The sequence below is a fragment of the Artibeus jamaicensis genome, unplaced genomic scaffold, assembly GCF_021234435.1.
Source record: "Artibeus jamaicensis isolate MK-2021 breed Jamaican fruit bat unplaced genomic scaffold, CSHL_Jam_final scaffold_1964, whole genome shotgun sequence".
NCBI classification, from domain to species: domain Eukaryota; kingdom Metazoa; phylum Chordata; class Mammalia; order Chiroptera; family Phyllostomidae; genus Artibeus; species Artibeus jamaicensis.
Genome location: NW_026522030.1, coordinates 43229331 through 43253125, shown reverse-complemented (window position 1 = coordinate 43253125; position 23795 = coordinate 43229331). Strand labels below are relative to the sequence as shown.

At 38.9% G+C, this 23795-nt stretch overlaps 1 protein-coding gene across 2 annotated transcripts in view; it reads right to left on the bottom strand.

Moving 5' to 3' along the window:
- Positions 1–23795, bottom strand: part of JAK2 (Janus kinase 2) — a 196253-nt gene that overhangs the window by 133769 nt on the left and 38689 nt on the right. The gene's annotated exons all lie outside the window — the stretch shown is intronic.

Here is a 23795-nt window from a genome sequence, read left to right as displayed (position 1 = left end):
AATGTATATAACCTGCCTAGCATAATGCTTGACACATAGACCTTAGTAAATGTTAGTTACTATTCTCCATGCAGAGATACAGTCCTCCATGCAGAGGTACAATCATGGATTTCCTGCTCTCTTCCTTTCTCCATTTCAATGACCGTGACCCATATTGCTTGGGCTGGGAGGTGAGAATCCAAGTCAGTGTCTGAGTACCTGAGAACTCTATGTGAAAGGAGAACTTCCTCAAGTTCAGCTGACTTTACTATGCTTTTCTGTTGCATATTTTCTGTCATTACATTTTTTACATTTTTCCCTTTTCTTTGTGTTCATTTTATTCTTCTTGCTTGATTCTTGGACTAGGATGTTACATTTTTATTTGAAACTTTGTTTAGTTAATTTTTAACATTGCCTATTTTATAATACATATTCAGGTGCTCTTCTAAGCAGCATGTTGTCTGCAAACCACACATTTTGTTAAGTAATGCTTCTGTGTCCACTCATCTTTACATGTTTTATAATTTCCTTTTGCTTTCTCCTTAACCCACATTATTTAGTAATGTGCTTTTAATTGTTTTAACTGTATGACTTTGGTTGGTATTATTATTCATTTGTGATTCATAAATAGTACTGCTTTCTCTATGTTCTCATGATAAATAAATGTAGCACTGTAGGCATCGGAAGACTAGAGCTGTTTGGTGACCCTCCACTCTATTTCTCCTCTCTATTTTTATCTCTATAGGTGAAGCTAACTCTCCAAAATTTATTAAGTGCAGGTGAGCTACAAATGAAAGAACTGTTTTAAAAATATGCTTTAAAAATAAATAACACAGTATAGTGCTTTCAGTAAACAATAGCAATGGGTATTCATCCAAATGATACTCTGGAAAAACAAACCAACTGTGTTCAGTGAATATGGTGAATATCGATAGAACCTCTGATTAAAAAAAAGTAAACTAAGTGAGAAAAATAAAAACCTTTTTTCAAATGGGTGTAATGCAATATCTTTGCAGATATAAGACGTTATTTTCACATGTGAAGCTAAAATTTAGCAATGTCTTAGTGACTCAAGCCAGGAAAGTTTAATTATGTAACTGTTGTTACTTTTATAGCCATATCTGGGAGCTATTTTCTAGTTGTAATATTGCCTTATCACAATGAGATAGCAAAGCTAACATCCTCCCAAACTGAGCTAGTTGTTTACTTATTTAATAAATTATCTATTTCTCACAAGTACTGCAGACCAAGTTAACAGCTGTATTAGTGTTAAAATTAAGAGACTATAGTCCACCCTTACATTTGGGTCTTATAGGGTGACCAAATGCCCTGGACTGGGGATTCTCTGAAATACGGAAATTTCCGTGCTTAAATCGGAGATAGTCCTGGACACACCAAGACAGTTGGTCACCTTACCTACTTCCCAACAGTAAGTCACAGCATTAGCCAGGGCTGATATTCTAAGCAGGCAGACTAAGCTAATTCATTGACTTTGTATGATTTAGGGCCCCCGGAATGACCATTCTGTGTTCCAGATTACCCAGACTCTAACAGCACTATCTGCTTTCCTGACTTGTAGTTTCTACCCTTGAGTCATTCCTTAAGTTATTTTTCTTTTGAGCTAGAATTAGACATCAAAGACCCAGATAATATCTTTAGAATACCTTTGTTACAAAGCTCAAAACTGGAAAGGAAGCCCCTTTTAGTCCAAGCTCCATGGCAACCCAAAGGACCCTTTGACAAGCAGTAAAGGCGACTCTGGTGAGGGTGACATAAAATTAATGAGACCTTTCCCTCTGTGCCCAGCTGCCTCTCTCCTGCACCCTCTACTGTGGAGCTCCTACAAGCAGAAATATTTCAGCAAAGGGGTGAGAGAATCCATCATTTTTTTAACAAACACTTGTTGAAAGAATTTATTACGTGCAAGGTACATTTGAGCTACTGAGAGAATTGAGACGTCCTTTCTGCCCACAGGACCCTCTGGTCCAGGTGGCGGAGAGACGTGTGTGGTAAGTACTGCATAGAAGCACGCCTCATGGAAGCAAGAAGAGAGATACCTACATGGGGCTAGCTGAGGGGAATCAGGGCTTACAGAACAGGCATGGTGAACACAGAATTTAGGCCCACAAAACACCGGTGCTCAAAAAAAAAAAGAAAAGAAAAGGCTGAGAGAGAAAGCTGAGTTCAAAACACAAAATTCTCCCCACTTTACTAATTTCCCTCTGAAACTGAGTTTTGAACTCAAAATATTTTCCTTGCTACTAAAAAAGGAACCCTAAACACAAAAGTAGAACAAAAATATATATATAACTAAATAAAATATATAAAGATAAGTAAATGTAATAGTGCAAATAACATATGCAACTCTAAGAGAACTATAAACTCAATTAAAAATTTCTTTACTGGAAAAATAATGATTCAAAAACCCAAGTTAAAGGAAAGACCCCAGCTTTTGTGGGTAATGGGATTGACATTTTTGTTGTTGTTGTTTAGCTTTTATCTCTTTGTATTATTTTCCAAAAACAGTCAATAATATGGAACTGTTTCCATTCCATTATTTCCACTTTCCAAAATTCGTTACACACTAACTCAGCAATTTTCAACCTTTATCATCTCACGGTACACACAAATTCATTTCTGATCTGACCAAAAAATAGGTATAAGTTTGATTCATTTGTACCAGGCAGCTATTATTGTGTTGGCTGTTGTCTTTTTTATTTATTTATTTATTTATTTTGACAATCTAAGGGAAAAGAGGTCAGCACCCCTTACTAAAACAGTCAGGTATTACATGTTTCAAAAGTTCTTGCGGTGTACCAGTTGAAAATTACTGCACTAACTGAACCATCTTCCGTGTTCCGACCATAATGAGACCTTTAAACCCACATTCCATCTCCTGACTTATATACATCAGAAATTAAACTAATTTAACTTAGGGGGTCTAAGTTTGCTTTACCTGATTTTAACAGGACAACTTGGTACCTTCTTCAGAAAATACTACAAATTTTAAGGGAGACTATAGAGATTAATATATTTTACATTACCCACTTCTGTGTTATCATTGGACAAACCAAGGCTCACCAAAGTTCAGCAGTGAAATGTAATTCTTAGATAGTCAAAAGAAGGACTCAAGGAAGCTGCGGACCCTGCCCTAAATATCTTGGTTGGACACACTCTTGGCGTGTTTACCTAGACTCGGACAGCCCCAGGTACAAGATGAACTGAACGGCAAAGAGGAATCATGCTTCAGATAGAGGTGTTGGGAGGCCTGGAAGGTCCCTTCCGTGAAAGTTAAAAAAATGACAATAAAAAGCATTGGAGATCATGCTCCCTAGCATACGCCATCAATTTAGTTCAAATAAACTCTTATAAAATTTTTTTAAAACAATGAAAAAATGTCACCAGGAAGTCTTTTATAGTGAAATGGAGGTGCATAGATACTTTTGGATTCTAGCACTGCTTATTAGCTGTGTGACCCTGAGCAAGTTATTCAATATCACTAACCCTTTACTACCTCAGTAAAAGGAAACAGGGATAGCATTCTCCTTATATGTAAAACTGCTGTGAGGATCAAGAGAGGTGATTATGTAAAATTACTAAAAGGCACAGAGGAGTATTTGAACTTGAGTCTTCCATTTGCCCCTCCATAGACTCTCTGCTCTTCTCCGCCCTCCCCGTGACTGGGAGGCTGGCCTGTGTGACTTCTGCTTGGATTTGGTCACCTGAGATCTCCTATAGAACAGAAGGAGGAAGGACAGTGAAGGTGAGGAATATATCCTCCAGCTCTCTCTCTACAGGGTCACTGTTGAGGTTCCTTGACAGGTGGCCAAAAGGCCTATGAAGTGACCTGTCCACACAGCTTTTAGGTTTAAATGAGGTAACTGAGCCTGCATTGTGTTATTATACTCCCCCCATGGTTTCCTACACACTTCCCACAGCATTGTAACTAGTCCCTTAGTCACACTCTCCTTGAATCACCCAACTGGTGCACCACGTGATAAACTAACCAGTGCAGCGATTCCAGCAGCAGCCCTAGTGATTGTGACTATTTGGAGTGTGCGGTGAAGTACCAAGCGAATTAATTATACAGACACTGCAAAATATGTCCTGTAACACAAAAAATTCCTCCACCTTCAGAAGGCAGCTAGAATAGCTCAGACACAGACCATCCCCTACTTCTCAGACCTTTTCACAACACACCCGAGGAACAGCTTTCCCTTCGAAGGATCTCCTGTCATTAGGGTTGCCTGATTTAGGAAAAAACAGAAAAAATGAATAATTTTTTAGCGTAAGTACTTTATAAACATAACTTCTGCTTACCAGAAGTTTATTCATTGTTTATCCAAAATTCAAATTTAACTGGACATCCTGTGTTTTATTTGGCAACCATACATGCTATGGGAAGATTTGGACACTTTGATTCATTGTTTCATTTCTTTCCTGTTTTTTCTTAATTAATGGGAGTTTTATTGTAAAATGTCTTAATTTTTTCTAGACCAATTTTCAAAAAAGGTTCATAGAAAATAAAAAACAACAGCCAAAACAACTGGCATCAAGTACTGATTGCCACCAATACTCATTCTGCCTTTCACAGCTCAAATCATTATAAAAATAATGATCCCATTATAAAAATATTCCAGAATAAGTAAACACACAGAGACAGAAAGCAGACTAATGGGGATGGGAGGGAAAATGGGAATAACTGAATATGGTTATGGAGTTTCTGTTTGGAATGATAAAAAAAAGTTCTAGAAGTGGATAGTTGTGATAGTTATGGAAGTAACTACTTTGTGAAAGTAGTTAATATCGGAAGTCTCGTGTATTTAACCATTAGTTAAATAGTAAATTTTATATTATGTTTTTACTATCATTTAAAAAAATCAGGATGTCTGAGGTCAGGGTTTCATTGGATTTCTATAAGCCACTGAGCCAGTTCTAAGATAGTGTGTACTGCGGCACATGACAATTACAGTTATACCTGGGTACTCGTCAGCTTCAGAACTCGTCAAACCCTGTACGCATTGCAGTGAGGAGAAAAAAGTGTTTCAGCATTGGACTTTTCTTGGGAGTCATCACACTTTTGCTAGAACTTAAGGAATCACGACACTACCCCACAAGAGAAAATGCTTTCGTCACTTGTTGCCTGCTCGGTACTTGTCAGTTTCAGCACTTATCACAAATTCCACAATGAATTAATGCTGAGTACCAAGGTACCACTGTACCTGAGAAACTTAAAATGTCTGATGGCAGGACCATATCTCAGACCTAACTCAATAAGAATCTCTGGAAATATGCATCATTAATGTTTAAGGTCCCCCAGTATATTCTGATACGTAACTAAGTTTGAGAACAGTGCTCCAAGACCATTTTGCTTCTGAAACTTTAATGTACATACAAATAACCTGTGCACCTTGTTAAAATTCAGATTCTGATGGGTAAATCTGTGGTGTAGTCCAAGCAGTTCTAACAAGTTCCCAGGAGATACTGAAGTTGCAGGTCTGTGGACCAATTTTGAATAGGAAAGCCCTAAGGCTCATCCTGGCGAGTTGTGTATCTGTTCTCTTTTTTCCTTGTAAATTATATTTTATTGATTATGATGTTACAGTCGTTGCAATTTTTCCCTTTTTCTGCCCCTTATCCAGTATCCCCCCATTTTCTCAGGCAACCCCCATCCCTTTGTTCATGTCCATGTTCATATGTATACGTTCTTTGGCTACTCCACTTCCTAAACAGTACTTTATATCCAGTATTCTGTGACTACCTATTTATATTCCTTAATCTCCTCACCTCTTCACTTATTTGCCCACACCCCCCTCCCATCTGGAAACCATCAAAATGCACCCTGTATCCATGATTCTGTCTCTGTTCTTGTTTGCTTAGTTTGCTTTTTAGATTCAATTGTTGATAGATATGTGTTTGCAATTTTATTGTTCATAGTTTTGATCTTTTTCTTAAATAAGTTCCTTTAACATTTCATATAATAATGACTTGGTGATGATGAACTCCTTTAGTTTTATCTTGTCTGGGAAGCTCCTTACCTGCCCTTTGATTCTAAATGATAGCTTTGCTCGGTAAAACAATCTTGACTGCAAGTCCCAGTTTTTCATGACCAAATAATTCTCGTCAATCCCTTCTTGCCTGCAAAGTTTCTTTTGAGAAATCAGCTGACATTCTTATGGGAATTCCTTTGTAGGTAACTAACTTCTTTTCTCTTGCTGCTTTTAAGATTCTCTCTTCATCTTTTTTTTTGGGGGGGGGGCTTTTATATATTATGTATCTTGGAGTGGGCCGATTTGTGTCCATCTTGTTTGGGACTCTCTGTGCTTCCAGGGCTTGCATGTCTATTTCTGTCAACAAATTAAGGAAGTTTTTTTGCATTATTTTTTCAAATAAAGTTCCAATTTCTTGCACTTTCTCTTTTCCTGCTGGAACCCCAATGAAGCAAATATTTGCATGCTTGAAGTTATCCCAGAAACTGCTGGTGCTATCCTCAATTTTTTGGATTCCTTTATTTTCTTGCTGTGATTGGTTGCTGTTTATTTCCTTATATTCCATATCATTTCTTTGATTCTTGACTTCAACCATTCTACTGTTGATTCCCTATAAATTGTTCTTTATTTCCATTAGTGTATCCTTCATTTCTACATAGGTCTTAGTGAGGTACTCACTAAGTTCCTTGAGCATCCTTCTAATCAGTGTTTTGAACTCTGCATCTGATGGGTTGCTTATCTCCATTTTGTTTAGTTCTTTTTCTGGAGTTTTGATCTATTCCTTCATTTTGGCCATGTTTCTTTTCTTCTCATTTTGATAGCTTCCCTATGTTTGCTTCTATGTATTAGGTAGAGTTACTTTGACTTCATGTGTTGGTAGTGTGGCCTGATATAGTAGATGTCCCATAGGGTCCAGTGGTGCAGATTCCCCTATGACCCAAGCTGGGTACTCGAGGTGCACCTTTTTTGTGGGCTGAGTACACCCTCCTGTTGTAGTTAAGCCTTGATTGCTGTTGGCAGGTCAATGGAAGGGATTTAACCTGGCTAGTCAGCTTCAAAAGAGATGGCTGTGAACACTGACAACCTATCCGCATCCTCCGTGGAGGACCATATGCGCAGGTCCAGGGTAGTTGTTCCCAATGTTGTCTGTAGCAATCCACTGGATTCTCAGGCTCTGGGGTTTCCTGGGTGGTACAGGCCAGAACAGTCACTACCTGTGTTCCACCCAGGGCCACCCAGCATGAGCTATAAAGTAATCTGCAGATGGCTTCCACTTGTGCTGGGCTTGGAGATTCCCAGGCAAAACCAAACTGTGATCCAAAGTGGGCTACTGGAAGTGGTAGGCCTAGGGCCACTTAGCTATAGGTATAGAGGCTGGAGACTCGGTGAGGCTGGCTGTTGCCTGCTTGAGAGGATTTAGGAAAATGTGAAGCCTGAGCTGAGACCAGCCATTTATATGAGAAAGCCACTGTTAACAGCCTGGGCAGGCCATAAATTGGATGGGGTGGAGCCTCAGGGATTACCCAGAGCAGAGCAAACTATGTGAGCTAGGTTGATGGAGTTTACATATGGTTCCCACCTGCCAGTTCTGTGGCTCTTGAAGGGAGGGCTCAGAAAAGGAACAGTGGCCTTTGCCCACCTTTCTGTATGTGAGAAAGCTGTACCCCAGCTCTTTCCCTGATGCCAGACACTTCATTTCTTCCCTGTATGCCACAGGTGACTTTCAAGTTGCTACCCCAGTGCTGGAGCTCAGAAGGAGTGAGTCTGAGTAAGTCCATGTGAGTGTCCCTTAAAAGATACTCCTTGGGAATACAGTAGTTCCTTTCACCAACTTCATCCCGTCTGGGGTTTTATAGCCAGAAGTTATGGGGGCTCATCTTCCTGGCACTAGGACCCTGGTTGGGGGCATGGTGTGAGGCTGGGACCTAATACACAGACACAAATATGGGGAGGCTGCCAATCTGAGGAGACAAAGAAATATGGCCTAAATGAAAGAACAGAACAAAACTAAAAAAAAAGAACCAAATGAAATGGAGATAAGGAACCTATCAGATGCAGAGTTCAAACACTGGTTATCAGGATGCTCCAGGAACTTATTGGGTACTTCAATAGCATAAAAAGGACCCAGACAGAAATGAAGGTTACATTAAGTAAAGTAAAGGAAAATCTATAGGAAACCAACAGTGCAGGGAATGAAGCCAAGAATCAAATCAACGATTTGGAACATAAAGAGGAAAAAAGCATTCAATCAGAACAGCAAGAAGAAAAAAGTACTCGAAGAAACTAGGGTAGGCTAAAGAGCCTCTGGGACATCTTCAAACCTAGCAACATCCAAATAATAGGAATGCCAGAAGGAGAAGAGGAAGAGCAAGAAACTGAAAACTTATTTGAAAAAAATAATGAAAGAAAACTTCCTTAATTTGGTGAAAGACATAAACATGCAAGTCCTAGAAGTGCAGAGTCCCAAATAAGATTGATGCAAACAGGTCCACGCCAAGATACATCATGATTAAAATGCTAGATGTTAAACATAAAGGGAGAATCTTAGAAACGGCAAGAGAAATGTAAACAGTTACCTACAAAGGAGTTCCCATAAGACTATCAGCTGATTGCCCAACAAAAACTTTGCAAGCTAGAAGGGAATGGCAAGAAGTATTCAAAGTAATGAAAAGCAAGGACCCACAACCTAGATTATTCTACCCAGCAAAGATATAATTTAGAATCAAAGGGCAGATAAAGTGCTTCCCAGACAAGATAAAACTAAAGGAGTTCATCATCACCAAGCCATTATTATATGACATGTTAAAGGGACTTATTTAAGAAGAAGATCAAAACCATAAACATTAAAATGGCAATAAATTCACAACTATCAACAACTGAATCTAAAAAACAAACTAAGCAATCAAGATGAACAGAAACAGAATCATAGACATGGAGTTCATTTGGAGGGTTATCAGTTGGGAGAGGAAAGGGGGGAATTGGGGAATAAGAAGTACAAATTAATAGGTACAAAATAGACAGGGGGTATATTAAGAACAGTATAGGAAATGTAGTAGCCAAAGAACTTATATGCAGGCATCATGGACATGAACTAAAGGGGGAATTGCTGGAGGGAAGGTTGGTGCTTGGTGGAGGGTGGCAAAGGGGGAAAAATTGGGACAACTGAAATAGCATAATCAATAAAATATATATTTTTAAATATGATTGTAAGCTTCCCAGAAGCCAGTGTAAAGAAGGAAGTTTCATAAGAATTGTACTTAGCTGACAGAAAAGAACTGTGAAAATGTCTGAAAGGACACAAGTTCCTAATGCTGAATTCTGAAAGTCTTTACAGGAGACCACGCATAGGAACACCAAGCGATTTGTTGGAGAATGTTTTTGACAACAGTTTTTTTGCAAGTACAGAGCTGAAATAAAATAGTTTTATTTTGTAGTCACCACTTATAAAAACAAAAAAGCATAATGTTAAAATTTAATTCAGTGAAGAAGATTCTGTTTAGAGCTGACCTAAGCTGGTCCAAGTTAATAGTCTTCCAGTAGGTGAACTTGACTCAAAGATAGAACCTAAAATTAATAGAAGAGTGTACAGATAGGATGTCCTTTTGGGTTATATTTCTTATATTCATTTCTCTCAAAGGGTATTTTAATAGGAGCTATAAATGTCCAGACTATTCTAACAAGTTCTTGGAGTGCTGATGGTATATACAGGGATGAGCAAACGATAGCCTATGGGCCAGATCTGGCCCACCATCTGTTTTAATATGGACCATGAGCAAAGAATGGTTTTTAACATTTTTTTAAATGGTTAGAGAAAACAAAATAATAATATTTTGTGACATGTGAGAAAATATGAAATGCAAACTTCAGTGTCTATCAATAAATTATATTGAAACATCCACACATTCATTTACATTTTGTCTATGAATGCTTTTGTGCTATAACAGCAGAGTGAAATGGTTGCAACAGAGACTGTACAGCCTGCAAACTCTAAAATATTTACTATTTGGTCCTTCAGAGAGGAAAATTGCCAATAGCTGGAGTATACTACTGATTGATGACAGACCTCTAAGTTCTTAAAATCGGACCAGTGAATTATGGGATACTCTAGTAGAAACCACTGTTGAACTACTAGGCTCAAAATAATTTTGAGAGAAAGCCAGAATTTTCTTCAGGAAGTCTCATGCAATCTTTTACTGTTTAGTGGTAGGCTTTCTTCCTATTTGTATAGATGAGAAAACAGACCTAAGATATTGAGCAGTGGCGCAAACAGGCTTCCAGGTGAAGATGTTACAACAAAGCAAGAATGTAGAACATTCACTAACAAGATTATTAAATAAAACAAAAAATAGAAGAAAATAAAAACGTTTACCAAATATGTAACCAAACATGAGAAAGCACTATGCATACTTTCAATCTTATTGATGATGATCTGCCATAGACTTCAAAATGTAGTTGGTGCCCTCACTGATGTGCCTCAATGGGTTGGGCATCATCCTGCAAACTGAAAGTTTACAGGTTTGATTCCTGGTCAGGGCACATGCCAGGGATGCAGTCCATTGTTCTGGTTGGGGGCATGTGAAAGGCAACTGATTAATGTTTCTCTCCCTCTCTTTCTTTCCACTTTCCCCTCTCTCTAAAAATTAAATAAATAAAATGTTAAAAAAATGAACAAAACTCAGTTAGTAAGCAGGAAAGCCAGAAGCAAAGCATTGATGAAAAGTAAGTTAACGATATAATAAGAACTCTCATTAATTATTTTCAAATATAAATGAAGTGAGAAATAAGTAAACATCCCTGGGAAAAGTCAAAGTAGGGATTTACAGAGACAGGTAGGGCTGCTGGAGCCTGTCATTTTTTCAGGGCTTTGTGCTGAGTCACAGGAATGAATAAGAAGTGGGATATAGCACCGGCTGGATGGAGTGAGCTCTGTCATCTCCTCCTTCTGAGATTCCACAGAACCCAGCTAAAGAGTGCACTTAGCCCAGACTATCTCTTTGCTCCCTTGTACCCATTCCCATAATCTTGGTTTGAAGAAAACCAAAGTGGATAGCAAGCAGCACACTGCTCTAAAAAGGGGTAGAATGAACTAGGTAATTTATTCCCAGTGAAGGAGGAAACAATGACAATTTGAGTGGATGTCATGGAGAAAACATAGGAGATAATCTGAATAAATACAGAAGAAAATAAAGAAATTAAGGAAGTTAAGATGGAAAATGACTTAAAAAAGGTGAAAGATGATAAAGAGAAGAATAAAGATAATCTTATATAAGGATAATTGGTACCATCAGCAAAAGATGATGATATATATAGACATAAGTATTCAGAAATATAACATATAAGATTTTCCCTGAAATGGTGGCAGACTTGATTGAAAGTACCCACGGTGCTTTTTTAAATAAAATTTAACTTCAACAAAATCAACACTTGATTCATATTTCAATTCGATTAGCAAGATTCAAGTAAAAATAAAGAATATTTTAGGCATACAAGAAGAAAAGGCAGGACACCTACAAAGGAAAATAATGAAGTTGGTCTCAAAAAAACTCTAGCAACATCCGATGCCACAAAATAAAAGAACAATATCTACAAAGTTCTGAGGAAAAGAGTAACCCAGAAATATCACAGATGGCAAAGTTGTTGTTTAAACAGATATTATTTTTCTACATTTTAGAAAACCGAGGTCACATAGAACCTATAAAATTCTTTGCAGAAAAACTATTGAACTATCTAATCTGACTAACCAAACTTGAATCAAATTAAATTTAGGAATGAAAAAGTCACGGTAGAAGTTCTAATGGTGATTACAAAAGTCTTTTAAATGTTAAACTGAGACTAAACAGCTAGGAGAATTATCACTGTAATCCAGGATGCAAAAGTTATCATTTCTGACAAAGTTAAAATATATGATCAACAAAAATCAATGGCAAGTGCCAAGGGATGGGAGCTAATGCGAGAGTTCATACTACCTCCTGTTTCCAAACAAGCTTTTTTGCCTAAAGTGAAGCATATTTTCTTTTAAAAGTTACCAACTCTTAATGAGTTTCATAATTTCTTTTCTTAACCCTGGAGGGATATTGTAGAAAACATCTCTTGTGGTGAAAAAAAAAAGCACCATTATCTGAAATTCATCAACCCTTCCGTTTCTATTTCTTCTGTTAAATTCAGGTAAAATTAAATTTTAAGTATTATTTATAGTGTGATTGTATATATAAAAACAAGTAAAATTAAACATAGTATTATTTACAACACAATTCTTTGTATTGTTAAAACTTATAGTAAAATATTTATTTATTTCTATCTTTTTCCCCCCAATCCATATGCAGAGAGAGATACCTGGAAATATGTTGACCAAATGTTACACTCATTTTGGGATACAGGGCTTTGGGTAATTTGTTGCCTTTTTCTTATTATTTTTCTATATATTTTTAGTTTTTATGTATTGTTTTAGTCACTTTTAAATTTACACACACTGAAACATTCTTTTAGGTATATAGTTCTTTGAGTTCAAACAAATGCATTGTCACAAAACTATTACCAAAATCAAGTCATGGAACAAATTCATCCCCCAACAAACTTCCCTCCTGTTACTTATTCCTTTGAAGTCAATACCTCTTTTCACTTCCAGCCTCAAACTCCTAATCCATTTACTCTTCCTATAATTTTGCTTTTTCCAGAATTTCACATAAATGGAATAACACATTATGTAGTCTTTTGAGTTTGGCTTCTTTCACTTAGCGTCATGCATTTGAAATTCATCCATGTTGTTGTATATAGTAGTTTATTCACTTTTAATGCTTAGTAGTATTCCATTGTGTGAATGTTCTCAGTGTGCTAATCCATTCACCAATTCAAGGACATTAGGCTGTCGCTATTTTGTGATTATGAGTTAAGACGCTGTTAACATTTGTGTACAGGTTTTTGTGTGACTATGATTTCATTTCTCTTGAGTAAATACCTGACAGTGGGATGTTAAGTACAGGTTTAATTTTATAAGAAACTGCCAAACCGCTTCCCAAAGTGGCTGTACCATTTTGCATTCCCACTAGTATTGTATGAGAGTTCCAGTCGCTGTTTTCTCATCATCATCCTTTAATATTGTTATTTATTTGAGTGTATTTAAAATTTTGCTTAATTAGCTATACTAATAAGTGTGCATTGGTAGGTATCTTATTCAATTCCCTAAGCTTTAATGAAAAATAAAAAAGGGGTCACTTTTTTTAGGAAAAAAATGTTTGAAGGGAGTGGTGAGGGGTAAACACAGACAACTGTAATTGAAAAACAATAAAATAATTTTAAAAACCTTTGAAGCTATTACTTAAAGACTAGAACACAAAAACAGATTTTGAGTTTTTTAAAAAGTAATAAGATAGTTTCATAGTTTGCTTTCCAAAGTGTGGTGTGTAGTGGCTAGTTCTACCTTATCTTCTTTTTCTTTTTTCCAAGAAATTATTAGTCTCAGCTTTTTCACTTTGTAACATTGAGAACTTATCCCCAGGTCCTTATTCTTCATGCCACAAAAATGAGGGTTTTGGCTACAATTAAATTAAATCAAAATCTCCAGGGATGAGACCCAAGTGTCACTATTTTAAAGCTTCCCAGGTGTTTTCACAGGCAGCCGAAGTTGAGAACTACTCAACTCATATCTAAATTGCTTCAAACTCCAAAGTTCTGTTAAATTTTGGAAATTAGCCTAATTTCAGCTTTCTCAAGCCTATTTTTTAGGTTCACTCTACTGCAGCCAGATAATCCTTTTTTGTGGTTGGGGAAGAGGACTCTCTTGTGCAATGTAAGATATTGACTAGCATCCTTTGATTCTACCCACTCTGTGCCAGCAACTCACCCTTCACCCCAACTTGTGACACCCAAAAATGTCTCCAGATATTGCCAAATGTTTCCTTGAGGGTAAAATGACCCCCAGTTGAGACCACTGCACTACTGCAAGTCACAGTAAACTGAAAACAATTCAGTAGAATTTTAAAACTTTCATTTTATTTTTTATATATATTTTATTGATTATGCCATTACAGTTGTCCCATTCCCCCCTTCATTCCCCTCCACCCTGCACACCCCCTCCCACCCACCTTCCCCCGCTTTAGTTCATGTCCATGTGTCATAAGTTCTTTAGCTTCTCCATTTAGCTTCCACACTATTCTTGCCCTCCCCCTATTTTCTCCCCACCATCTATTCTATTTATTCTCCTTACCTTCTCCCTGCCTCTCCTCCTCCCACTCCCCTGTTGCTAACCTTCCATGTGATCTCCATTTCTGTGTTTCTGCTCCTGTTTTAGGTGTCCACTTAGTTTGCTTTTGTTTTAGGTGTGGTTGTTAATAACTGTGAGTTTGCTGTCCTTTCACTGTTCATATTTTTTATCTTCTTTTTCTTACATAAGACCCTTTAACATTTCATATAGTAAGGGCTTGGTGATGATGAACTCCTTCAACTTGACCTTATCTGAGAAACACTTTATCTGCCTTCCATTCTAAATAAAAGCTTTGCTGAATAAGCTTTCATTAATAAACACAGTTGTCTGTGTTTACCCCTCGCCACTCCCTACATCCTACACCTTGGATGTAGGTCCTTGCATTTCAAGACTTGGAATACTTCTGTCCAGCCTCTTCTTGCCTATAAGGTCTCTTTTGAGAAATCAGCTGACAGTCTGATGGGAAGTCCTTTGTAGGTGACTGTCCCTTTATCTCTTGCTGTTTCTAGAATTATCTCCTTCATTTTAATCATGTAATTATGATATGCCTTTGGACCCACCTTCTTTGGGACTCTGAGCTTCTTGGATTTCCTGGAAGTCTATTTCCTTTGCCAGATTGGGGAAGTTCTCCATTATTATTTGTTCAGATAACTTTTCCACTTATTGTTCTTCCACTTCCCCTTCTGGTACCCCTATAATTCGGATGTTGGAACATTTAAAGATGTCTTGGAGGTTCCTAAGCCTCTCCTCATTTTTTTGAATTCTTGTTTCTTCCTTCTTTTCTGTTTGGTTGTTTCTTTCTTCCTTCTGGTACAATCCATTGATTTGAGTCCCAGTTTTCTTTCAATCACTATTGGTTCCCTGTGCATTTCCCTTCATTTTACTTAATGTAGCCTTCATTTTTTCACCTAATTTGCAACCAAAATCAACCAGTTTTGTGAGCATCCTGATCACCAGTGTTTTGAATTGCGCATCTGATAGGTTGACTATCTCTTGGTCACTTAAAAGTATTGGCTCTAGGACTTTGATTTGCTCTTCTGATTGAGCCATTTTTGGTCAGGTTGCACCTATTATGAATGAGTAGCAGAGCCTTAGGTGTTCACCAGGGCGGGGCAACCCAGTGGCTGGGTTTTGACGCTGTATGTGGGGGCGAGGTCAGAGAGGGAACAATGGTGCCTGATCCTCACTCTCTCAGATCTCAGTCCCCTCCACTGCCTGCCACAAGCTGGCACCCCATCAATTGGTGCTTTTAGGCCTTATTTCCCATCTCTGAGACTCTGGGTTGTGTGGTCTGTCTTGCTGCCCATTTCTGACTGGTTCATCTATGCAGGAATGTGTGACCACGGTCAGTCCCAGGTCGCTTTCACTCCCGGGTCTGGCAGCCGCTGCCTTTTCCTGCTGTGATCCCTCTCCACCGGCCACCAACTCTGCCCCTCTTACTGGTCTGGTTAAATGGTTGTCGGACTTCTGTACAGTTCAATTTTCTGTCTGTTCTGGTTGTGTTTTAGTTTCTAAATCTTTGTTGTTCTTAATTTTGGTTGTGTGAGGAGGCACAGTATTTCCACCTATGCCTCCATCTTGGCTGGAAGTCCTAAAACTTTTATTTTATTTTATATAAATGTTTATGATGGCTTTATTTTTCATAGCCCAAAACTAGAAACCAATTAAATATCACCTAAAAAGTGAATAGATAAACGAACTTGGACTAACCCATAAAATGGAATACTATACAGCAGTAAAAATGACTGTACAATATGGATAAACCTCAAATAATAATATGGAATAGAAAAAAAACCAGACCAAAAAAGAAGAGGCATACATACTATGTCATTCTATCCATTTATATAAAAGTTCTGAAAATGTAAACAATCCTTTTTGTAAAAGATTTTATTTATTTATTTATTTTTGAGGGAGAAGGGAAGGAGGGGGAAAGAGAGGGAGAAAAACATCAATGTTTGAGAGAAACTGGTTGCCTTTCACATGCTCCTAACTGGGGACCTAACCTGCAACCCAGGCATGTACCCTGACCAGGAATTGAACCAGTGACCTTTCAGTTCTCAGACTAATGCTCAATCCACTGAGCCACTCTAGCCAGGATAAAAATGCACACAATTTTGTAGTCACAGAAAGCCACTCATTGCTGAATAAGGTGCAGGAAGAAACTAATTACAAAGGGGCACAAGTAAACTTTTAAGGGTAATGGATATGTTGATTATCTTGACTGTGATAGTTGTCTCATCTTATATTTGATAGCTTCATGTATATACAGGGTAGGGCAAAAGTAGGTTTACAGTTGTGAGTACAAGAGTTTACTCTTATATCATTAATTGGTATACTATAGTCCATAAGAACAGCTGTAAACCTACTTTTCCCCACCATGTGTGTCAAAACTCATCAAAATGTGTGCCCTTTAAGATTTGCTATTTATTGCATGATATTTATATTTAAGTACAGGCTTAAAAAAGCCTATACTACACTGAGGTAGCATTTCTTACCTGATAGGTTCATAAAACCCACCAAATTTAACAACAGACATCATTAGAGAAATTATAGAGAAATGGGGACTCTCCTTCATTGCTGGCAGAAAAGCAAAATGGTCAGCCCAGAGAAATCTGGCATCATCTATCAAAATTACAAAGGGATTTGACCCCTGGGCCCAGCAATCTCATTTTGAGAATTCATCCTGCAGATACACCTGATGCAAGTGCAGGGTTACACTCTGCAGCCTGGTTGGTATGGGGACCCCGCCCCATAAAAGTCACTAAGCCAGTGTCCATCCCTGGGGCTGCTTAATACACTAGGTGCTCCCCCCACGTGGAAAGGCAGGCAGCTGGAAAGCTCACTATGTATCTATGGGAAAAAACTCCCAGGATACACCATTAAGTGAAAAAGAAGCATGATGCCCAGTGGTACATGTGAGTTACTACTTTGTGTTTAAAAAGGGGGAAACATGAAAATATATCCTGGAATTTTCTGTGTTTGCATAAAGGAACACCAGAAATGTATCTAAGGGACTCATAAAAGTGGTTTACTAAGTGGTGGTCAGGAGGGTAGGGTGGGGAACCGGTATAAGGGAGACTTCTCATTACACAGCCTGTTGTATTGTTCCTCTCTTTGGTGTGTGTGAATGGATTACCTTCCAGCAAAGGTACCAAGTTTCCCCCACTCATCAGAGAGGCCAACGAGAGAATCCAAGGTCCCCACCTTGAAGTCAGGAATGGCAAATTCGGTTTTATAAGAGAGGTTGGACTTGGAGTTTACCATGTTCATCCTCTCCAGGGCTTGTAAATTTTCCTTATCGCCAGGGGCAGAAATTAACCAAAACTCCAGCACGCTTCCAGTCTTCTTTTAACCTGTTACGGAGCTGTGCCGGCGGCGTGTGGCCAGGTGAGCAGGGCCGGAGCGCACTGGCTGGTTTGCGGGAGGCAGCGGCTCAGAATTTTAAAACTACTAGAAGCTTTTATAATATACGGTATTTTTTGTGTGCTTTATCCTACCTACTAGTGTCTGCACTCCAGATACTTATTAAACAGACTTTAATTTTGATGTTGTGTTGTCGACAACCAGCAGAGGGCACATCTAAATATCGACCAATCCTAATTTCTTCTGAGCTCCTGTAGGATGGTGATAAGAAACACGCTTGCATCTTAGCCCTATAACACCCGTGTGTGGGTCAAGGGGAGAGTAGGGAGGAAGACAGAACTGTAGGCTGAAGAAAGATCTGAGGAGAGAAAAGATAACACGCAAGGGCCAGTGAACTAGCAGGGAGGCCAAGTGGTCAGAGTTGTGAGCCACTGGACTGGAAACTAGTTCTAAAAACTGAACTGGACATTAGTTCCCAAAACTAAAAAGGATTCCACTTATGGGGAGAGCTGAGGTCACTTCTAGTTTCCTGCAAGGAACTGCAGGGGTATGGAGGAATACCTAGACTTCTTTTTGCCTGGCTTAACTCAACTGCCCCCCCAAAGGAGCCCTGAGGAGGGCATTAGCAGCCTCTCCCCACTTGTGACCTTGTGAGGAAGCCCAAGACCACATGTTGCAGCCACCACAGTGGACAGCAATTTAAAACTGCTGTAATGTGTTTTGCTCAGGTATTCTGTCTAGTTTTCTGGAGGGTCTAAAAGTTCTGTAAATCTTCTCTCCAGGCACCTGTCATGCTGCCTTTGCTATTATTCTCAGTAAAATATCTCCATTTTCTCAGTCTTCTTGAGAGCCGTGAACTCTTCTAAAAATAAGTCTTTTAAAGTCAGCTTTGGTTACACATTACTACTTCTCACTTTCCAACAGGCTTGATTTTTCCTCTGGCTTATAGTGCTTTTTTTCTGACCACAACATACTAAAAATTCATGTCAGAGGGGCTTGACCTGAAGGTTCAAACAGTTCTAGCTCAGCAGCACCCTTCTTCTTTGGCAAAATCAGAGCAGTGCCCATGTAACAGGGAGAAGAATAGCCACCTAAGGTAGTCTTTTTTGTTTTTTTTTTTAAGTTATCATATATTTTCCCATTTAAAATAATACATACATGGAGGAAACACGAATGTACATTGCTAGATGAAAAAAAAAGCCAATCTGAAGAGTGCATACTTGTGTGATTCCAGCAATATGACATTCTAGAAAAGGCAATAAAAAATGAGTGGTCGCCTGCACTCAGAGGGGAGGGAGGGATGAATAGGTGGAGCACAGAGATTTTTTAGGGCAGTGAAATTATCTGGTATGATACTAGTGTGAACCAGAAAGGGGGCACACACCACACCTGACAAGCTCAGATGAAGCCTGTGTGGCGGCCTTGCAAAGTCAGAGACTTGAAGTAACCACATTAGGAGGGCCTGATATTAAAATTTCCAAACTATACTCTGGTTTCTCTTCAGATCGTATAAATCATTTGCCTTTTTAAAACTTCCAAACTGAAGGTGAGTCATGGAAGATAGTCATGACCTAGGCCCACAGCTTCCTTAACAAAGGTCAGTCTTTACCTTAAGTGAACCTATTGTCTTTTTCTGCATCTTCAATAATATACCTTTGGTATGTTGGAATAATTCCCCTTTTGCAGACCCCTCAGGGCACCATCTCTCACCAGAACTCCAGACCAAGGAAACCCTCATTATTACTTACTTGTCATACCATCTCTATGTGCTATAAATGGTAATGGTTAACTATTCTGTACACACCAATGGAAAAGAAGTATGTCTATCCATCTTATGTTTTACCCAATCCCCTAGATTTCCCTGCTTTGATTTCTTCCTCCTCCCTAATCTACCACCAGTGGATTTCATGTAACCCCTTAGGTCTTCCCCTTTGATTTTGATATATAAAATAAGTGGTAAAACTGTCATTTTTCAAAGCATTTTCTCAGTATGTTGGGAGTATGCTTCCCAGCCATTGGCTCAAATAAATTAAAAAAAAAAATTTTTTTTTACAGGTTTGGACATTCTTATGACAGCATGCATAAAAGCTAAAAGGCACTGGAGACAAAATATTAGTACTTTGAGACAAAAAAAGCTGGAGATAGACATTAAAGAATAGTGCAAATGAATGACTGTAATTTGGAGACGAAAGGACAAAGCCAGCCCCATTTGCTGCTGTGGCACCATCGGCCTAGCAGGCCTGTGACCTTGTTAAACACGCCATTTTCCTCTTCTGAGCTTGTCCCCAGGACTAGAAACTACTGGAAGCAAGAACAGCACTAACTTCGCCCTACAGCCACAGGCAGAAGATAACACTGGAAGAAACTGTACCCCGCCCGCCCACCCTTTTAAATCCAATTATAATCCAATAAAAGCTCAAAGCCCCCACCCCTCCAGGCTGGTGTATCTCTCCACACCATGCCCCTCTCCTTTCTTGGAGGGCGAGTGAAAACTTTATTCTCTGCACTTTCTTCTCTTTGTCAACTCTTTCACAGCCCATGTCACCAACCACCCGAACAGGAGAGGTGTAGATTATAATTTATCACAAGGTTGTATGACATTCTGAGAACTATGCTAAATGAGATAAGTATCTCTGCAGGATTGGAATTCATTCAGATTGGAATTTACCCAGAACAGAAATGTAAAGAGTTTTTATATTGCACAAATTGAGCAGAGACCAGTAGAGAACAATAGAATGACTAACACTGAGAATACTAATAACTCTAATTTCTGCTGCATTTCAGAAAATTCAAATTTAATACAACTGCACATATATATGGAGCTGGAGAGTCCCTCCCTTCATGTTAAGTTAAGCCTTGCCTCTTGTCCCAACTTCCCAACCTAAGTTCACTTTTTTGGTGTTAGGATGGCCTGAGCCCATCCTGGCTCTTACAGGTAAGACTGTACTTAAAGGGAAGGTCATGCCTTGCCATTCTGTCTAACATACAGTTCCTCCTCATTTTAAGACAATTCTGAATTTACCACACATCTACTTATTAAATTTATTTGTAGCCCTAAAATCAACACTGACGGAGCTTTTGGAGTCATTTGCTAACACGTGCAGAGTGGCAAAAAGATTTGAATCATCCGACAGCACACAGTCCTTGGCCCAAGGGCAACACTCTGCCTCCTCCTTTCAGTTCTCCTGCTGGAAATGGGTCCTTTTCGTGGTCTTAGTGCCATGTTTTCGCATTTTTGTGCTTGTTCTTGATGATTTTCCTGTTTAAATGACCCCCAAATGTGGTGTGGAAGTGCTGTCTAGTGTTCCTAAGTGCAAGAAGGCTGCGGTGTGCCTTATGGAGAAATCACATATGTTAGATAAGCTTCATTCATGTGTAAGTTACAGTGTTGTTGGCTGTGAATTCATATTAATGGATCAACAGTTTATATTGAACAAGGTGTCTTTAAACAGTAACACACATAAAACTAGGTATGTATTGATCAGTTGATGAAAATGTGACCGGTGGCTTGCAGAAACCTAACCTTGTATTTCCCCTAGGGGCAATAGTTCAGTGTTTGCTAATTCAGTGTTCACAGCAACATTTCAAAGTACAACTACTGTGAATAATGAGAGTCAACTGTGTCTCAAGGATAGAGACCACAAAGGAAGAACCAATAGTTGGGTTAATCATGCCTTCATCTGGGATATCACTGACACACCTCCCTACCTTCACACACAGTCTGCCACCAGTACTTAGTAACAATACAGGTGATTCTACGGATAAAGGTGGCTTGGCATTGTGGACTTTGATTGAGAAATGGAAGTGGCAACCAGGAAATACTATTTCCACTCTATATTATAGTCCAATGCTTAGGGAAACCTTGCTAAGTCAAAGCAATTATGTCTCCTAAAAATATCAGGTCAGTAAATGAGTGCTTAGAAAGTTCAAAACCATGTCTAAAAAATTCAAGTCTATCAAGTATATAAGGAAATACAAACACTCTGGGTTGTGTAATTATGAGATTTTTTTCTTTTTGATACATTTCTACATTTTCTATAGTAAAATGTATTATAATAAAAGTCAGGAAAAGGGGGGCTTTTAAAAATGTTTGTTTTAGTTTTCCATACTAATAATCTTTAGATTATTTTAGTCCTTTAGAAATATGAACAATAGAAAAACTGACCTCATTTGGCTTTTGGAACTTGGCACCTGAAGTTTTGATCTGCAGGCCTCTTCAGGGCCACATAGGCTTAATTTACCTGGAACTTGGGCAAGATGTGAGCTCAGGTTCTTGCAGTTCATTGTCAGAAGAAAGGCATTAGGGCCTTCTCGGACCAGACCGCCCAAGCAGGGACACAGCTGGGTCATGACACTGCAAGGCTGGATTGGATATGGGTGTGGGTATAACTGGGGCACCAGCAAGGTTGAGGAGGCAGGCCTCTCATTGTGGAGCAGCCTTACCAGAAGCTGCAGTCACAGGAGCTGGGCCAGAGTTAGCCAAGAAAGCACAAAGGTGTGGACAGATCAAATGGGAAACTTTGTTGGTGTAAACATTACCATAGTGGAGTGATTTGTATAATTATTGGGATAATTTAGTCTAAGTTCCAGTATGTTTTTCAACTGGACTTGCAGAGACTTGGGTTGGCCAAAGAGCATATTTTATTCTTCCTTTGGGAAGAACACCAAATATTTATTTCAACACACCCTTTTCAGCCACTTCGTGGTACTTCAGTTCAGACTTTCAGATGACCTGGTTGATTAGAATGGGAGAGGACATCATCAGTTTTCACACCAAAAAGAGAAAATATGCTCACTGTCTGTCATTGAGTTCTGGTTAATTTACTCATGGTACGCCCAGACAATGCTATGCAGCCCTTAAAAAGAAGAACAGCGCTCTATGTGTGCTGACATGGAAGACATCAGTAATAGATGTTAATGGGGCCCCTGCCACCCACTCAGCCCTAACCCGAGCTGCAGCTCTGATGGAGAGTTCCCATGCATGCTGAAAGCCTCCCCACTCTGGTGCCAGCTGCAGGCTCTCAGCTTTTCTACCCCAGAGCTTTCTCAACATCCCAGAGTAGACTGGAAGTGTAGGGAAATTAACCTCTTGAAGCAGCCCTCAGCAAATGGGGGATGTCTCCCGTCCTTCAATGGGACAATTCTGAGATACATTCTACGTGGTTAGAGTCCTCAGACATGGCTCCCTAGTATTGATCCTGACACTCGCTGCACTAGCAGATCCTGCTTCTATAGGTTTTCCCTCCTTCTCTGTATTACTCTCTTTAATAGTTCATTACAGCATAACAGGAGTACCTGGAAGGAAGGCAGGAAGAAGAAGGAAGGAAGGAAAAGAAAGAATAGAAAAAAACTACCTGGTCCCAAGTCCTTTACTCAAACTCTGCTTTGGGGCAAACCCAAACTAAGATCATTAATATACATTGGAAGGGGGTGAGAATCAAATTGCATAATTGGATTCCTGGTAGTTCCCTTTTGTGCAGAAACAAAACAAAACACCACAACAAAACAAAATTATAAGTGATGTGTATATATGTTTATATACGCTAGAAATAAAATGTATAGAGGTAGGTCCTGGCTGGTTAGCTCAGTGGATTGAGCACGGGCCTGCGAACCACATGAGCGCAGTTCGATTCCCAGTCAGGGCACATGCCTGGGTTGCAGGCAGGTTCCCTGCAGGCCAGTTCCTAGCAGGGGACGCACAAAAGGCAACCATACATTGATGTTTCTCTCCCTCTCTCCTTCCCCCTTCCCCTCTAAAGATAAATAAATAAAATCTTTAAAAAAATGTATAGAGGTAATCACAGCACACTGTAACAGTGGTTACCTCTGGGACAGTTAAGGGAAAAAAAGGAGACTTGCCATTTTAACTTTGTATACTTTTGTATTATTTCGATCTTTAATAGTAAATGTTACTTTTGTAATTAAAAATAAATTAAAGGTGAGAGGGCAGTGGGAATTCTCCTGGTCTTGAGGCATCTAGCTTCCCATTTAGGTTGTGAGCTGCATTGTACAAAGAAGAGTAACCATGCAGAGATACAACTACCTGTCTAAGACAGATGCTGGTCATCCCAACCCAAAAGCATCCTCAAAGAAAAATCACAAACTAAGTAAAAATTCTTTTGGAGATCAAGCTTAATGGAAGGTGAATTAGCTTTTTCAGTTTTATTCTAGAGGCCTCCAGTGTAATGACTCTGAAAAGAAATATCAAAGAGAGTGTAATGAAAACTATAAGATTTTAATTATAGGTGTACCGTTGGTCCTTC